Source organism: Cervus canadensis, chromosome 24 (genome assembly GCF_019320065.1).
Source record: "Cervus canadensis isolate Bull #8, Minnesota chromosome 24, ASM1932006v1, whole genome shotgun sequence".
Lineage (NCBI taxonomy): Eukaryota > Metazoa > Chordata > Mammalia > Artiodactyla > Cervidae > Cervus > Cervus canadensis.
Window position 1 is genome coordinate 11,833,016 of NC_057409.1, and position 17,545 is coordinate 11,850,560.

The following is a 17,545-nucleotide window of genomic DNA, read 5'->3' on the forward strand; positions in this document are numbered from 1 at the left end:
GGCGCTGCCTACAGGGAGCCTGCAGGGTAGCCCAGCTCTTCCTGCCAGGGTGTGGGGTTGGGTGGCCCAGGGAACAGGCTGGCTGGGCTCCCGAGGCTGGTCTTGGGGTTCATCCTGAAGGCTCAGGTCAGAGGATGGCTCCCATCCCGGACAGAGCCTGGATTTGGGACAGGAGGACTGTCCCACAGCAGAGCCCAAGGGGAAGCTGGGAGTCAGGCCTAGGAAAGCTGAATCCCACAGCCAAGGCAGAGGGGAAATCGAGGAGTGCCTGGTTAGGAGCAGGGTCCCTAGCGATGCCTGAACACTCGGGAGTGTCCCTTGATGGGTCTGGCCAGGCCAGGTGTGACTGGGTCTCAGCGGCCCACTGGGAGTAGCACAGCCTGGAGCTGCTACTGGCTTCGTGCTGATCCCTCCAGCCCCACCCACCCCATTCTTGACTGTGTAGCACAGAGTCCTGGATTGACCTCTTGGCTCTGTAGAAAGCTGGGCTCCAGCCCGTGCTCCCTCCCCACGCAGGTCCAGTGCCTGTGAGGATGGGGTCAGGGTGGGGATGCACCATGTCAGGGTTTGCTCAGCCCTGGCAGAGGTTAGCAGTGTGTTACTGCAGGGGCTCTCTTTGCATCCCAGGGAGGCAGGATGCCTTCAGTTATTAGAAGCAGATCTTCTGGCTGTGCCTCCTGGATCAAGTCTTCTTTGGAGGAAATGATTAAAGCGGGCACATTAAGGAAGCGACAGCCCAGGGCTCAGGGGAGGAGAAGGAGAAGGGAGGATGCGGTGCAGACCTAGAAAGAGGGATCTGGGCACCAGGACAAGTGATACTCAGATGGAGGCTTCTCTGTGAGCCCAAGACTCCCCCGCAGCCCCAGGGAGGAGGGGGTCTCAGTCTGTGTCAGTTCCTTGAGCTGTAAAACAGCTTAACACAGTCCCTTCCTTGGAGAGTGGTGGTGAGAACTAATGGGGTGGTACACACACAACCTGGCACCCGTAAGTCCCTGCCCCAATCCCCCACCCCTCTGCTGATCAACTGCGGATGGTATCACTGGTGTTCTAAATGGGACCTGAATCGGAGGTGTGTTCAGGCTCCTAGTTTCCACTGACTCTGACTCTTCATGACTGTAGAGCCTGGTCTCACTCTGTTTTGCTTTCTCTGCTTTGCGTACCCAAGCAATTTTTCCCCCTATGTCTTGGGAATGGCCCAGGGAAGGGAGGAGTTTGGGCTACATTTCCCCAAAGAAGTCTTGTTGTCATGCTTAGCAGTAATAGAAGCCATTAGGACTTTTGTATTAACCCCAGTCTATAACAAAGCTTTAGGGAAAAAAATATACTCTGAGCTATTAAAAAAAAAATTAGGAATATGACATTCCTAAATTATTGGAGAAGAATGAATATCTGTCATGCACCCTTGCATGCCGAGCATGGGCTAAATTCTTGCATATATTAATTTACTTAATTCTCACAATGATCCAATGAGATTGATAGTGTTAGTCTTATTTATTTATTTATTTTTTGGCATACATTTATTTTATTTTAAAAATTAACCTTTTAGGGGGTGGGTATAGTTTAAGAGCCCTATGAAGTTGTAGGAAATTATACAGTGATCTTTTCCTGTTCCTCCCTAGGGTGTAACTGTCATTGCTGGAAATAACAAGAGAACCAAAGGAGCACTGTGAAAGTGGACAGAGGAAGGCAGATAGGTTAGGAACCCCAGGACTGGAGGAACAACATGGTAGCAGGATGACTTAGACCCCTCTCCCCTGCCCTACAGAAGAAGGAGACCCAGGCCCAGTTTGTCTATTAGCCCCACTTGGCAGCAGATGACAACCCAGATAAGCCCCTTCTTCCACTGAATCTAATGAGAGCCCTGCCCACATCATTAGGCCAGACAGATCCTACCACAGCCCCCAGCCAGGAAAGCACTTACCAACCTGTGTAGGAACTGACATTTAGTTTAGTTTAAAAAAAGAAATGAATAAGAGAGATCTTGTGTGCCCTTTATCCGTTTCTCCCCAATAGCAACATCTTGTAAAGGTGCAAGACAATATCATAATCAAGAGATTGACATTGATACAACCCACCCATATTACTCAGATCTCCCCAGTTTTCACTTATCCTCATTCATGAGCATGGGTGTGTGGGTGGGGGGCATCTCTGCTCACGCTGAGCCACTGTGACCACACCAAAATGCCTTCTACCTGCCCTGAGCTCCTTGCACTTCCAGCTTGCTACCAGAGCTTGGTGACTCTGACGCTATGTCCCAGACGGAGATTCCCAGGAGGGGAAATTTGATAGCTGGGCCAATGTGGACCCCCTGTTCATCTCAATACTGTTTGTAAGCTGAGGGTTGCTGGTGGTGGTGGAAGGGGGAGAGGAACTTATCAGGGATATGGGCTGAGCAGGGAGGGATAGGCTAGGAGAAGATAATCAGCATTTCTAAAATGATGGGAATTATAGTCCTTAGTTTTCAGATAAGGAAATTGAAGCTCAAAGAGGTACAGTGAGTTGCTGAAGATGGCAGAGTGACCCTAATACTCACGGCAGCACTGTTTACAGTGGTCAGAACATGGAGCCACCCTGGCTGTCCATCGGCAGGTGAGTGGATGGAGAGGCTGTGGTGCATGTGGGCAGTGGGGTATTACTCAGCCGTTAAAGGGGAATGTATATGAGTCAGTTCTGATGAGGTGGATGAATCTAGAGCCTATTATACAGGGTGGAGTGGGTCAGAGAGAGAGAGAGAGAGAAAAAAAAAACACGAATATTGCATGCATGTGGAGTCTGGAAGCGCTGAGGAACCTATTTGCAGGGTGGGAATGGAGATGTGGGCTTCCCCGGTGACTCAGTGGGTAAAGAATCTGCCTGCTAGTGCAGGAGGTGTGGGTTCTAGCCCTGGGTCAGGAAGATCCCCTGGAGGAGGACATGGCAACCCACTCCAGTATTCTTGCCTGGAGAATCCCATGACCCGAGGAGCCTGGCCGGCTATGGTCTGTAGGGTTGCAAAGTGTCAGACATAATTGGAGGGACTTAGCACGCACTCATGCATGCAATAGAGATGCAGATTTGGAGAAAGGAGAGCGTGGGGTGAACGGAGAAAGTAGCATGCACACAGAGTCGCATATACACCGCCATATGTAGAGTGAGTGGCCAGGGGGAGCTTGTTGTGTGACTGAGGGAACTCAGATCGGTGCTCTCTGATGGCCTGGAGGGGCTGGGACGAGGTGGGAGGTGGGAGGGGATGTGTGTATGCCTATGGCTGATTCGTGTTGACGTGTGGCAGAAACCAACACAATTTTGTAAAGCCTTCAGTTAAGAATAAATAAAGAAAGACGGCACAGCCAGCAAGCTGGAGAATCACGATTTATACCTGAGGTTCAACTGCCACCCAGCCTGCAACCCTCAAGCCCTCTTGCTTTTCTGGCTCTTCTCCCGTCTATTTCTCTCCCCGGCCACTTCCGGCCGGGTCAAGCAGAACAGGAAGTGGGGAGAAACGACTTCCCTGAAGTGAGGGATAAGGGGGAAGCTCCCGGGCCCATGAGGGTGAAGTCCCACCACGGGCCTCTTTGTACCTGGGGCGTCGGCAGATCCCCCACCCCGGGCCCTGCTCCCGAGGCCGAGGCTGCCCCAGTTCTCCTTCCCGAGCAGGCCTGAGGAAGTCAGCGACCCTGACTCTCGTGCTCAATTATTCACGCCAGTGAGTGTTTAATTAAAATTTCATGACAGTCATCGTGTTTCACCCAGACAGCTCAGTCTTGCGTTTTTGCCTGAGTCCAGCCGTCCCACCACTGAGATCTTCATCCAAAGCCTTTCAACCTCCACAAACCGGTTTTGATAACAAGCCCTCTTGGGATCGCTGCAAAGTCCAAAGTGGGGCAGGCCTCCTGTAGACCCAGCGCCCTGGTGACTGTGGTTAAACAAGGACCTCTCCGGAGCAGGGCTGTGGGGTCTGCCAACTGTGTGGTCCTGCCCTCGGGTTCCAGGAGACAGCTCTGATCTCTGCCATTTACTCAGCGGAATCCACGGGATGATTCCAGGTGAACAACAGCCAATTATAGAAGAAGGGAGACTGTACCTGGAGGTTACAGAAAACCACATCTCTGCAGATGCGGGCAGTGGGAGGACGTGTGTGCACCCCCTTCAGGGTGTCTTAGGGTCAGGTAGGTGACCTTGGGGCACGTCCCTAGTTTCCCCACTTGGATGGGGGGCTGATGAACTGTCCTTCACAGAGCACTAGTGAGGGTCCCAGGAGAGGGGCTGTGGGAAGCTCTCAGCATGGTACTGTGCCCAGCACCTGCTCAGATATGTGGCTATTGACTTGAAGTGGGTGCCAGATGACTTGCTGGGTAAGATGCGGATGGGGAGCCCTGGCTTCTGGGCCTCCCCTATCCCACTGCTGATTGTCTGAGGAGGCTCTGGGCGCCACTGGGCAATGAGAAGGTGGATCTGCATTGAGGAGAACCAGACAGAGAGAGTCAGGGAATGTGGGCAATAGACTTCTCTGCTGTAACAGATAAGAGGGCTTTGGAGGGCGCCCAAACAGAGCTGATAGGAGACAGCATTTAGAGAAACTGGGGGCCGGTGAGAGATGACTGGCAAGGTCAGTCCAGGCCTTCCAGAAACAAAACAGAGCAGGGTGTGTCCTGAAATCCTGCAGAGCTCCACCCACCGTGAGGGCTAGGAGCAGGTGCTGCCTAGAGATCAGTGCAGAGAGCTTCCATGATATCTGAGAAAAGGGGCGGTGCCTGAGCTCAGAGCTTCAGCGCAGGCCCTGGGAATGAGTGCCTCAGACCCTGCGGTGTCCATCTATATCCTCTCTGCATCCACTGATGCAGGACCTGCTGATAGGGTAACTGGGAAGACCTGGCACATAACTGGGAGCATTCGGTATAGTGTAGGTTCTTGGAGATAGCAGGGATTCTATGGGACCAGTGCTTAGGACCTGGGGAGGAAACGAGTCTAATCCTGGGAGGGAGCAGTGGCAGAGTGAAGGGAACAACTGGACCTTCAGGGAGATTTGGGTTCTGGGCCAAATCTCAGTCTCCAGACCATGGTGTGACTTAGGGCCAGTTGCTCGGCCTGTCTGTACATCTGCAGAACAAGATCATTTCTAAGGCCTCTCCCAGAGCCTTGATTCTAGAGGGTTCTGCATAAATGTTTTCCCCCAACCCCCACCTTAAACGTGACCAGTGGCTTCCCAGCTCAAATCCACCTTCTGCCAGAAGGCGGCACGTCAGCACCAGGAAGCCATAGTGCAGAGTCAGCAGCCCTCACCGTCACTGCGCGATGCGGGTCTGGCGGTGACAGGGCTGCTTGGTTCATTAGAGTCTGGGGATAATGTGCCTTCGCCCTTGGAGATGCCATTACAGGGTGGTTTCTGCAGCTTCCTCTGTGGGAGGAAAGAAAAGAGGGAGAAGGGGGAGCGGGAGATGAACCTGACTCACACCTCTGGGGGAGAGGCTGACACAACAAAGTTTTGTGCTGGTCTCAGCTTGGAGACTTAGATGCTGGAGGGGAGGCAGCCATTAGCCTCTGTCACTTCCTGTGACAGGAACCTCAGGGCAACCTGGCTTGAGCTCAGAAGGGATTTCCTGGTTTTATGCCACTGACAAGCTCAGGGATGAGTCTTTAGTTCAACCTTGTTGCAGGGGCTCAAATGGTGCTACCAGGACCTCCTCCATCTTTTAGCATCTCTACCTCCTGCAGAGTCATGCTCAGATCTCCCTTCTTGGAGGCCAGATGGTTTTCCCTCCAGACTGAAGTCCAGCAGAGAAGAGAGAGCTTCCTCAACAACTAATCAAAAGTTCTGGGCCAATTTCTATTGGCTCCAAGGGCCACACACTTATCCCTGAATGATGTGCGCCAGTGAAGAGAAATATGGTGATTGGCTTAATCCAACGAAGAATCATCCTGCAGTCCAGAGGTAGAGTTGATCCAGACTAAGCCAGTAGGGGAGGAGGAAATCCTCAGAGGGAAATTAAAGCTTTACTAGAAAAAAGGTGCCAGGGCATTGGGTTGCAATGGCATACAGATATCCTCTACTGGCCTTTGGGTGGGGGGCAAGAAAAACAAATGTGTAAAATCAAGGGGAATAGCGGGGAGAAAAGCCTAGTAGATGTGAAGTATAGCTGATCTTATTTCATCTTCCCAACATTTTAATGAGAGTGTGACTACTATTATCCTAAACCCAGAATCTATTTTTTCTTGTTGGAAGAATCTTCAAAAGCACCTGGTCTGACATCCGTGTGTTCAGAGATAAGGCAACAGACCTAGAAAATTTAAGTGACCATCTCAGGGTCCCACAGTTCATTAGCAGAAGACTCAGGTCTTCCTAGAGAGAGGTTGTTCTGTTGGTGTCCATCTGCTCAGAGGAGCTGCAGAATTGCAATGAAAGCTCTGCAAGGCAAGCCTGGCTGTCACTCAGACAGGCAGGACAGTCTATGTGGGCCAGAGTCCACCCTGCCCTGGCTGAGTGGAAAAGGGGGTGCCTCATCACCTCCCTGCCCCTTCCACCCTCTCTCCTACATGAGTAGGTGTCTCAGTAGATACACTCAGGTGGGCCCTGCTCGAGACTCTCAGAGGATCCTGGGGCTCTTCACACTTCACACTCCTGATCGGTAAGTGACCCCAGCCTCTGCCATCAGATCCTATCTCCCTGCAGGTCTGTGAGAGCAGACAAATTAACTCCGGAGTATGAGGACTAGTGAGGGCTATCCATGGTCATCTAGCCAAAACCGTGCATCTTATAGGAGGCAGGCTGAGGCCCACGAGAGGTGGGGCATTGCAAGGCGGGCAGAGCAAGCCAGGTAGAAGAGCTGCTGGCTCCCAGCCTAATGCTCTCCCATCACCCACTGATCCTGCTGACTGCTTGAGCCCTCAGCTGCCCTTCTCACGACCCCTGGTGGGGACCGTCAACCATCCTGAAGTTATACACATTTACACACCTTTCTCCTTAAATAGTGCCATCCTTTGCAAGGTGTATCCACCCTCCTATTTAAACATGAAACAACAGGGCCAGAAAGAAGTTAGGGGTTGTGCAAAGCCAGTTGCCCACCATTCAGAGGTCAAGGCCAGCTCCCTGTGTCTCAGGACAGCAGCCTTCAAAGAGTTTGTGTCACTGTTATCCTCCTAGATCCCAGCAAGACTGGAGTCCCTGGAACTGTCACCCTACTTACAGATATAAGAACCAGGTTCAGAGAGGCCCAGCACTCTGGGCTCCCTCACAGCTGGTCAGTGGTGAAGAGGGTGTGGTCAGGTTGCCTGGAGTCCAGTTTCTGATAGCTCGTCACCTTGCATACTACCAGTCCTACAGCTGGGAATGGCCTTCCTGAGGGTAATGGAAACCTGACCAAGGAAGATGCAGAAAGTTAGGGGTTATATGTTTTTCATCCAGTGAGACATCTGGATGGGGCGAGGGTTGGGGTGAGGGTGATGAAAACCCAATAGCTTGAAGATGCTATCAGGCCAGCCTCCTCCTCTATCTCCCCTCAGAGTCCTTGGGTGTGTGGACGCCCTTGAGGTCATAGCATGGCTGTTCCATGCAGGCTTCAGGCTCCTTTTCAACCTGGGCAGCTGGTGGCCCACCAGGAGAATCCAGAGGCCCCTGACTTTCGAGGGAATTTCCCAGAATGCCATGCAGAAACTTCTACCCCTGTCTTATTGGTAGGAATTGTGCCACATGACTTCCTGCAGGGGGCGAGACCGTATGTTTTCCCATCTCACTGGCCAGACCTGTGTCACATGACAGCCTGCAGAAGGGTGGGAAATGTAAAGTTTTTAAGCCGGGGAAATTGTTGTCCCCAACCAAACTGGGGTTGTGTTAGTAAGAAAGAAGAGGAAGGTGACGATTCTGCAGTTTCTGCCCCCACATTTAAAATCTCATTTTCATGTTTGCCGCCTCCCTGGATCCAGACAGCTGGTAAAGAATCCTCCTGCAAGGCGGGAGACCTGGGTTCGATCCCTGTGTTGGGAAGATCCCCTGGAGAAGGGAAAGGCTACCCACTCCAGTATTCTGGCCTGGAGAATTCCATGGTCTGTACAGTTCATGGGGTCGCAAAGAGTCGGACACAACTGAACGACTTTCACTTCCACTTGGATCCAGACAAGCACATTTGCTGTGATCAGGAAGTGAGCAGCTGAGCCATTTGCCTGGGTCCCCACAGCAGTGGTTTGAAGAACCAGGTTAGAGCCCAGTTCCCTGCCATGGGCACCCAATAGCTCTTCAGATCTGCACTCCTGCCCATGTTGTCTGCTCTCTTCTCTCTCACTGTCCGAATTCTCTGCCTTTCCAGCTCCCCAGACCTGCTGGAGTCAGCACATGAAGATGAGAGGACAGAAGTTGGCCACTTATGGCCCTGACATATATGTTCAGCCTGAACTACTTTAAGCAAGCTGGTGATGGAATGTCCAAACTCAGGTCAACCCCTTGGTGTTATACTCCCTCTCTCACATCTTCCTGGTGGGACATTCATTGAGGTAACCTTAGCAGGGGGCTTCCCAGGTGGCTCTAGTGGTTAAAGAACCATTTTGCCAAATGCAGGAGTTGTAGGTTTGATCCCTGGGTTGGGAAGATCCTCTGGAGGAGGGCATGGCAACTCACTCCAGTATTCTTGCCTAGAAAATCCAGTGGATAGGAGAGACTGGTGGGCTATAGTCCATGGTGTCACAAAGAGTCAGGCATAACTGAAGTGACTTAGCACACACACATGCACACAACCTTAGCAGAGGACAGTTGGTCAGTATCTATCAAAATGCACATATCCTTTGTCTCAGCAATTTAACTTCTAGGAGTTGCTCATTCTGAAATACTCTATAGAGTACAAAGCTATGTAAGGGTCTTCACAACGGTGTTATTTGTAATAGCAAAATTGGAGAAATCTAAATGTCCATCAGTAGGAGACTGGTTACTTAAGTTATGGAACAGTCATACCATTGAATACTGAGCAGCCATTAAAATGATTGAATTTGGCCTCTAGGGTTTGACTTGGGTGAATGTTCTTGATGTGTTTTTGAATAAAGGAAGTAGCATGCTGAAAAATGTGAACAGCATGATAAAGATCCTAATAGTCTTGGTTTGTACATAGATAAGTACCTGGCAGGGTGTATATCTGTGGGAGACTCTCAGGAAAATTCCTCATGCATTGAGGCCTGTGTGTTACATGAACTGTATGTCCCTTATTCAAGGCTATTTGTGCCTGAGATCCCTTCTCATTTTGCCTACATCATCAATGTTCCCATCTCTCCTGGATCGTTCCAACTAGTGTACAAACATGTGTGTGCTCATTCGCTTCAGTCATGTCCAACTCTTTTCAACCCCATGGACTGTAGCCCGCCAGGCTCCTCTATCCATGGGGATTCTCCAGGCAAGAATATTAGAGTGAGTTGCCATGCTCTCCTCCAGGGGATCTTCCCGAACCAAGGAGTGAACCTGAGTCTCTTATGTCTCTTTCATTGGCAGGTGGGATCTTTACTACTGGGGTCACCTATGTACAAACACACCATTCTCTAATCCCACCAAATAAAATCAATATTAAATCTCTTCTGCTACTTTGGCATTCCTTTAGGGTAAAAACAAAGGAGTCACTGTTCTTACTATTTTTGGTTTCCCTCTTCTCATTTTCTTCTCACTGCACTCTAACTGGATTTCAGCCCCTCACAGTCCACCATAACTGCTCTTGACAAGGTCACCAAGTACCCATGAATTAATAAACCCAATGGTCAAGTTTCAATGACATTTGAACTATCAGTATTTGGAATAGTTGCTCATGCCTCTCTGAAATCTTTTCTCCTCTCTGCTCTGGGATCCCACCCTCTCTTGATTACTACCTCCCTGATTTCTTCTCCTCTGTCTCCTTTGCTGGTTCTTCCTTGGCTGCTCAGCCTATCAACCTTGAGTTATTCTAGGGTTCTGCCCTATGTTCTCTTCTCCTTATCCTCCCTCACCGCTTTGGGCACTTCACCAACTTGTGACTTCAAATGCCTTTCATATGCTGATGGCTCCCAAATGTACATTTCAGCCTGGACCTTGCCCTGAACTCCAGGCTCGTATATCCAACTGCTTGTTCACCCCTCTCTCCCTACCTTCCTGGCTTCCTGCTTCCCTTCTTCCTTTCCTTTCTTCTTCCCTAACTCCTTCTTCTCTCTCTTTCTTTCTACCCCAAATCACATATTACCTCTGTAATTTGTTCACACAAGCTCATGTGTGTGTGTGTGAAACAGCCTGACAAAGAAGAGCAGTTCACAATAGAGAGCAATTCCACACTTTACAGAAAAGCTTTGCCAAAGCCTTCCTTGAAATGCTGCACTCACCAAGGGCCTACAGAAAAAGATTTTGATTTGTAAACCCATTTCTTTTATGCTTGAATGCAACCCTTAAAAACATGCTCAATTTCTGTTTCAAGTTCTGTCCAATTCAACCATTATTTTCCCAAGTTCTCACTAAGAGCTGGGTGCTGCGCTTGGCACTGCAGGGGAACAGAGATGAATAAGATCTATATTCCAAGGGAAACTGGCACTGCCAACTCTCTCACAGAGAAGGCTTTTAAGAAGAACTTACCTGGGGAGCTGATGCCACAGGAGATTTAGCAAAGCCCGAAACATCATAAGTAGGTTGAACTGGCAGCCCAGAATGAAGACATGCCCCTGGTTTCTGACAAAAATCCTTTCCTTGATTGAACTCTAGCCTGGCTCCTCTGAGCCCTCCTCTTACTAGGCCTAACCTTAGCCTATAAAGAATTGAACAAAACACTAACATAGTTTCTAACAGCTTAAGGCCACATCCCTAGGATGTCCACAGCCCCTCTTAAAGAGCCTGCCTGACAAAACTCCAGGCTGCCAAAAGCAGTTATTTTTTGTTCTTCTAGCCAGCACCTGAAGGCATGGCTGCAGTCTCAGCCTTCACGGGAGGGCAGGAGCTTAACTCATTGAGTGCCACTGAGAAAACCCAGATGGGTTTGGTTTTTTTAAACATTGACCAATCTTCCTTCTCACTTTTTGTAATGTTTCACCTTCTTAACTCTGCTCAAGCCCCTGCCATCTCCCCTCTTCCTCCATCATTCTCTCTTTATTTTTTTTTTTTCATCATTCTCTCTTTAAAATGCCCAGTCAGAAACAGAAGATATTAAGAAGAGGTGGCAAGAATACATAGAGGAACTATACAAAAAAGATCTTCATGACCCAAATAACCACGATGGTGTGTTCACTCACCTAGACCCAGACATCCTGGAGTGTGAAGTCAAAGTGGGCCTTAGGAAGCATCATGATGAACAGACCTGTTGGAGGTGATGCAATTCCAGCTGAGCTAGTCAAACCTAGTGTCACTAGTTACTGAATAAATTCTGTTTTCACTGGTGTAACTAACGTCCGGCTGTGTTTATCTTCATTGTCTCTCAGACTGGTGGGGTAGCCAGAAGGGGTTTAACTATAGACTGAAGGGTAGCTGAGGAATGGCAGAGTGAGTAGGTGCCAAAGTCACCATGATTTCCTCCTATGCTTTCTTCTAGAAATTTTACAGTTTGCATTTTACATTTAGATCTATGAGCATTTTTGAATTAATTTTTGTGAAGGATGATGTAAGGTCATGGCAAATAGATGGGGAAACTGTGGAAACAGTGGCTGACTATTTTTCTGGGCTCCAAAGTCACTGCAGATGGTGATTGCAGCCATGAAATTAAAAGACGCTTACTCCTTGGAAGGAAAGTTATGACCAACCTAGACAGCATATTGAAAAGCAGAGACATTACTTTGCCAACAAAGGCCCATCTAGTCAAGGCTATGGTTTTTCCAGTGGCCACGTATGGATGTGAGAATTGGACTATAAACAAAGCTGAGCGCCGAAGAATTGATGCTTTTGAACTGTGGTGTTGGAGAAGACTCTTGAGAGTCCCTTGGACTGCAAGGAGATCCAACCAGTCCATCCTAAAGCAGATCAGTCCTAGATATTCATTGGAAGGACTGATGCTGAAGCTGAAACTCCAATACTTTGGCTACCTGATGCAAAGAGCTGATTCATTTGAAAAGACCCTGATGCTGGGAAAGATTGAGGGCAGGAGGAAAAGGGGATGACAGAGGATGAGATGGGTGGATGGCATCACCGACTCAACGGACATGAGTTTGGGTGGACTCCGGGAGTTGGTGATGGACAGGGAGGCCTGGCGTGCTGCAGTTCATGGGGTCACAAAGAGTCGGACATGACTGAGCAACTGAACTGAGCTGAACTGATGTAAGGTCCATGCCCAGGTTCATTTTCTTTTTTTTGCAAATAGGTACACAATTACTCCAACATCTTTTGTTGCAGCCACCATTATTTCTCCATTGACTTGCCATGCCCCTTTGTAAAAATTCAGTTAACTGTGTTTATGTGAGTCTATTTTGGGGTTCTCTGTTCTGTTCCATTGATCTGAGTGTCCAGCTTTCATTATCTTGAAAACTGTAGCTTTATAGTTAATCTTGAAATAGGATAATGTGAGTCCTCCAACTTTATTATTCTTCTGCAGGATTATGTTAGCTTTTCTGGGTCCTTTGCCTTTCCACAAAAATTGGTTTGCCAATATCCATGAAATAACTTACTGGGATTTTGATTGGTATTGATTTGAGTCTATATGTCAAGTTGAGAAGAACTGATGTCTTAACGTTATTGAATTGCAATTCATGAATATGGACTGTATCTTTTACTTAGACCTTTAAAATTTTCTTTTCCAGTGTTTTTACTATATAGACACTAATTGTATTTTGTTATGTTTATATATAAGTTCTTTAGTTTATTGGTGCTACTGTAACTGGTATTTAAATAATTCAAATTCCATTTGTTCATTGCTGGTATGCAGGAAAGCAATAGACTTTTGTATATTAACCTTGTGTCATATGGTCTTCATGAGTTCTAGAAGAGTTTATTTTGGCTGAAATTTTTTTTTCCTGTAGAAAACCATTCCAACTATGAATAAAGACAGTTTTATTTCTTCCTTTATGATATACACACTTTCATTTCTTTTTCATGTTTCATTGTACTAGCTAGGATTTCCAGTATAATGTGGTAAGAAAGAGACATCCTTACATTATTCTTGACCTTTCAATTTTTCAAAGTTGCTCAGCCGTGTCTGATTCTTTGTGACCCTATAGATATACAGTTCATGGAATTCTCCAGGCAAGAATACTGGAGTGGGTGGCCGTTCCTTTCTCCAAGGGATCTTCCCAACCCAGGGATCAAATCCAGGTCTCCCACATTGCAGGTGGATTCTTTACCAGAAGCCCAAGAATACTAAAGTGGGTAGCCTGTCCCTTCTCCAGGGGATCTTCCTGACCCAGGAATCAAACTGGGGTCTCCTGTGTCGCAGGCAGATTCTTTACTAGCTGAGCTACAAGGGAAGCCCATTCTTGATCTTAATCTTATTCTTAAGTATGATATGGGATGTAGGTATTTTGTTGATGTTCTTTATTGTGTTGAAGAAGTTTGCTTCCATTTCCAGTTTGCTGAGTTTTGTTTTTTTTTTTGTGATGATGAATAAGCATTAGATTTTGTCAAATGCTTTTACTGCATCAACTGATAGGATTGTATGATTTTTCTTCTTTAGCCTTTTGCTATGGTGAATTATACTGACTGGTTTTCAAATGTTGAACTATCCTTGCATTTTCAAATATTGAACTATCCTTGACAATATGAAGTCTTCTAGCCCAGGAACCTGGAATAAAATCCACTTGGTTGACATAATCATTATACATTGTTAGATTTGATAATTTTTTTGTTTGTAAGAGATACTGATCTGCAGATACTTTATAATGTCTTTAGTTATTGGGATGCTATTTACTTCATAGGATGAACTAAGATGTGTTCCTTCTGTTTCTTTTTTTTTTTTTTGGGAGAGATTGTAGAGACTTGGTAATATTTCTTCCTTGAATATTTGGTAGAATTCACCAGTGAAACCAACCGAGCCTACTGTTTGCTTTTTTATAAGATTTAAAAATAATTATTGATTCAATTTCTTAAATAGCTGAAGGGCTATTCAGGTTATCCATTTTTCTTTCTGTGACTGTTTGTAGTTTGTGTCTTTCGAGGAATGAGTCCGTTTCAGCTAAGTTATCAAATTCTATCAAACAGAATTCTTTCCTTATTATTACCTTAGTATTCTTTTAATGTGAATAGAATCAGTAGTAATGACCATTTTTTCATTTCTGATATTGGTAATTCGTTCATTCTCTCCTTTTTCTTGTCCAGTCTGGCTGGAGGAGGAGGTCTCGCTCAGTCGTGTCCGACTCTTTTGTGACCCCGTGGAAGGTAGCCTACCAGGCTCCACTGTCCATGGGATTTTCCAGGCAAGAATACTGGAGAGGGCTACCATTTCCTTCTCCAGGGGATCTTCCCAACCCAGGGATCGAACCTGGGTATCTTGCATCACAGACAGACGCTTTACCGTCTGAGCCACCAGGGAAGCCCCAGAGGGGAAAAAGAAAAACTCCTTAATTGATAAAACTGTAAACTGCTAGGTCAAGTTTTACTAGTTGTTTTGTAGAATTTTTGTTCTTTGGCACATGAATATAATAGTTGCATATAATAATCAGGAATATAATAATTCATAATGTGATGAGATGTTATATCTCAAAAATGACAGAATTTTAAAATACTACAGTCTCTTGATCTTAAGAAGCTTAGAATTTTAACTTTTGGCATGTCATTTAACAATTAACTGGGCATGTACTATGTGTCAGGCACTGTGTTGAGCCTTGGGGTACAGTGGTGAGCAAATTAGACATGGTCCTTATTTTCAGGGTAACTAGTCTAACATGAATCAAATAATGTTACAAATAAATGAAAAGTTGCTACTGTGGTAAATTATGTAGGGAGAAAGGCATAGGGTCTATGACACCAATTCATAGAGGGATTTGACCAAGCTTAGGAAATCAGGGAAGCCTTCTTCGAGGAAGAGACAAGGGACCTGAGGTCTGAGACTGAGTAGAAGTTAAGTAGGCAGAAAGCAAAATATGTTTCTGGCAGGAGTGATAGCACATGCAAGGCCCTGAGGTGGGAAGGACTATGTCAGTATGAAGTCCTAAAAGGCCAGTGTGGCTGAGAAGGACGTAAGGTGCAGGATCGTGGTGGGAACTGATGGTGGAGAGGGCAAGGCCTGGCCAGGCTGGCGTTGGGTGTTTCTCGTAGGAGCTGTGGGAGTTGTTCTTGCTATGACTAGTCTAAAACACTAAGGCCGCTCTCCAGCTCCTGCCTTTTTTTCTCAGAAGAAAATGAGAGCTGGCAGAGGACTGCATTCATCACCTATTGTCTTCTTCATTTAACCAGCCCTGTACGGGCATTTCCATGGAGTTATACTTTTAAAATAACTAGTTTTATTGAAGTATAATTTATAAAAAACTTCACCCACTTTAAGAGTATGAATCAGTGAGTTTTAGTAAACTTCAAGAGTTGTTGGGACTTCCCTGGTGGTCCAATGGTTAAACCTTCGCTTTCCAATGCGGAGGGACCAGGTTCAATCTCTGGATGAGAAGCTAGGATCTCACTTGCCTCCTGACCAAAACACCAAAACACAAAACAATATTGTAACAAATTCAATAAAGACGTTAAAATGGTCCACATCCAAAAAAAAAAAAAATCTTTGAAAAGTTGTGGAGAGAGTGGACATCTGACTTGTATCTGGAAATTTTGTATCTCACGTGACCAAGGGACAATTTAAAAGTGAGTGATGTTGAGAAGGGCAAGGTGCTTTTTCAGAAGTGTGCCCAGTGCCATACCATGGAAAAGGGGACAAGCCCTAGGCTGGGCCAAACCCCCATGCTCTGTTTGGGTGAAATGCAGTTCAGGCCCCTAGACTCTCTTATGCAGGTGCTCACAAGAACAAAGGCATCACTGGGAAGAAGAGACATGGACGGAGTATTCAGAGAATCATATGTAGTACATCCTTGGAACAAAACTAACCTTCACTGGCATTAAGAAGGCAGAAAGAGCAGACTTGATTGCTGTCGTTGATCAGTCATTAAGTAGTGTCCAACTTTTTGTGAACCCATGGACTGCAGCAGGCCAGGCTTTCCTGTCCTTCACCATCTCCCGGAGTTTGCTTAAACTCATGTCCATGGAGTTGATGATGCCATCCAACCATCTCATCCTCTACCACCCCCTTCTCCTCCTGCCTTCAATGTTTCCCAGCATCAGGGTCTTTTCCAATGAGTCAACTCTTCACATCAGGTGGCCAAAGTATTGGAACTTTAGCTTTAGCATCAGTCCTTCTAATGAATATTCAGTGTTGATTTCCTTTAGGATTGATTGGTCTGCTCTCCTTGCTGTCCAAGGGATTCACAAGAGTCTTCTCCAGCACAATTGAAAAGCATCAATTTTTCAGCGCTCAGTCTTCATTATGGTCCAACTCTCACATCGGTATATGACTACTGGAAAAACCATAGCTTTGTCTATACAGACCTTTGTAGGCAAAGTAATATCTCTGTGTTATAATATTCTGTCTAGGTTTGTCATATCTTTCCTTCCATGGGGGAAGTGTCTTCAAATTTTGTGGCTGCTGTTACTGTCTGCAGTGATTTTGGAGCCCAAGAAAATAAAATCTGCCACTGTTTCCATTTTTCTGCCCTCTATTTGCCATGAAGTAATGAGACTGGATGGCATGATCTTATTTTTTTGAATGTTGAGCTTTAAGCTAGCTTTTTCACTCTTCTCTTTCTCCCTCATCAAGAGGCTCTTTAGTTTCTCTTCACTTTCTGCCATTAGAGTGTTATCACCTGCATACCTGAGATTGTTGATATTTCTCCCAGCAATCTTGATTCCAGCTTGTGATTCATCCAGTCCAGCATTTCATATGATGTACTCTGCGTATAAGTTAAATAAACAGAGTGACAATATACAGGTCCATGTCCGGTTCTAACTGTTGTTTTTAACCTGCATACAGGTTTTTCAGACTTGATAGCTTGTGTCAAGACAGCTACTAATGAGTAATTGTTGGCTGCTGCCTTATTTACTACAAAATAGAAATGTCTATGACCTTTTTATAGGTACAGTATCTAAATTGATTGCATATACAAGAATTTAGATCATAAAAGGCTGATAGAATATTTCTGTTGGAAAGTCCTGATTTAAATAAGATTGGCTTGTGGCTAAATCATGATAGCTTTTTGAATTTTGGTAGTAATTCTGATTCAGCAAGTGGAGAAAAAACTAAAAAAGAAAACAATATTTTAACACTGTTTTCCTTTTGTAAACATATGACTGAATTTGACTGGTAATGTTCAACTGTTTACAGAGATGGTGAATGCCATCTCAAAACCTATAGGATTTCTTTCATCAGTGTTTTATAGTTTTCTATGTATAGGTCCTTTGTTTCTTTAGGTAGATATACTCCTAAGTATTTTATTCTTTTTGTTGCAATGGTGAATGGTATTGTTTCCTTAATTTCTCTTTCTGTTTTTTCATTGTTAGTATATAGGAATGCAAGGGATTTCTGTGTGTTAATTTTATATCCTGCAACTTTACTATATTCATTGATTAGCTCTAGTAATTTTCTGGTAGAGTCTTTAGGGTTTTCTATATAGAGGATCATGTCATCTGCAA

The 17,545-nt window shown here is 46.0% G+C and overlaps 1 pseudogene; it reads left to right on the top strand.

Moving 5' to 3' along the window:
* The first annotated feature begins 2,560 nt into the window (after nt 1-2,560).
* The window catches only part of LOC122426772, an 18,501-nt pseudogene continuing 3,516 nt past the window's right edge, over nt 2,561-17,545 (top strand).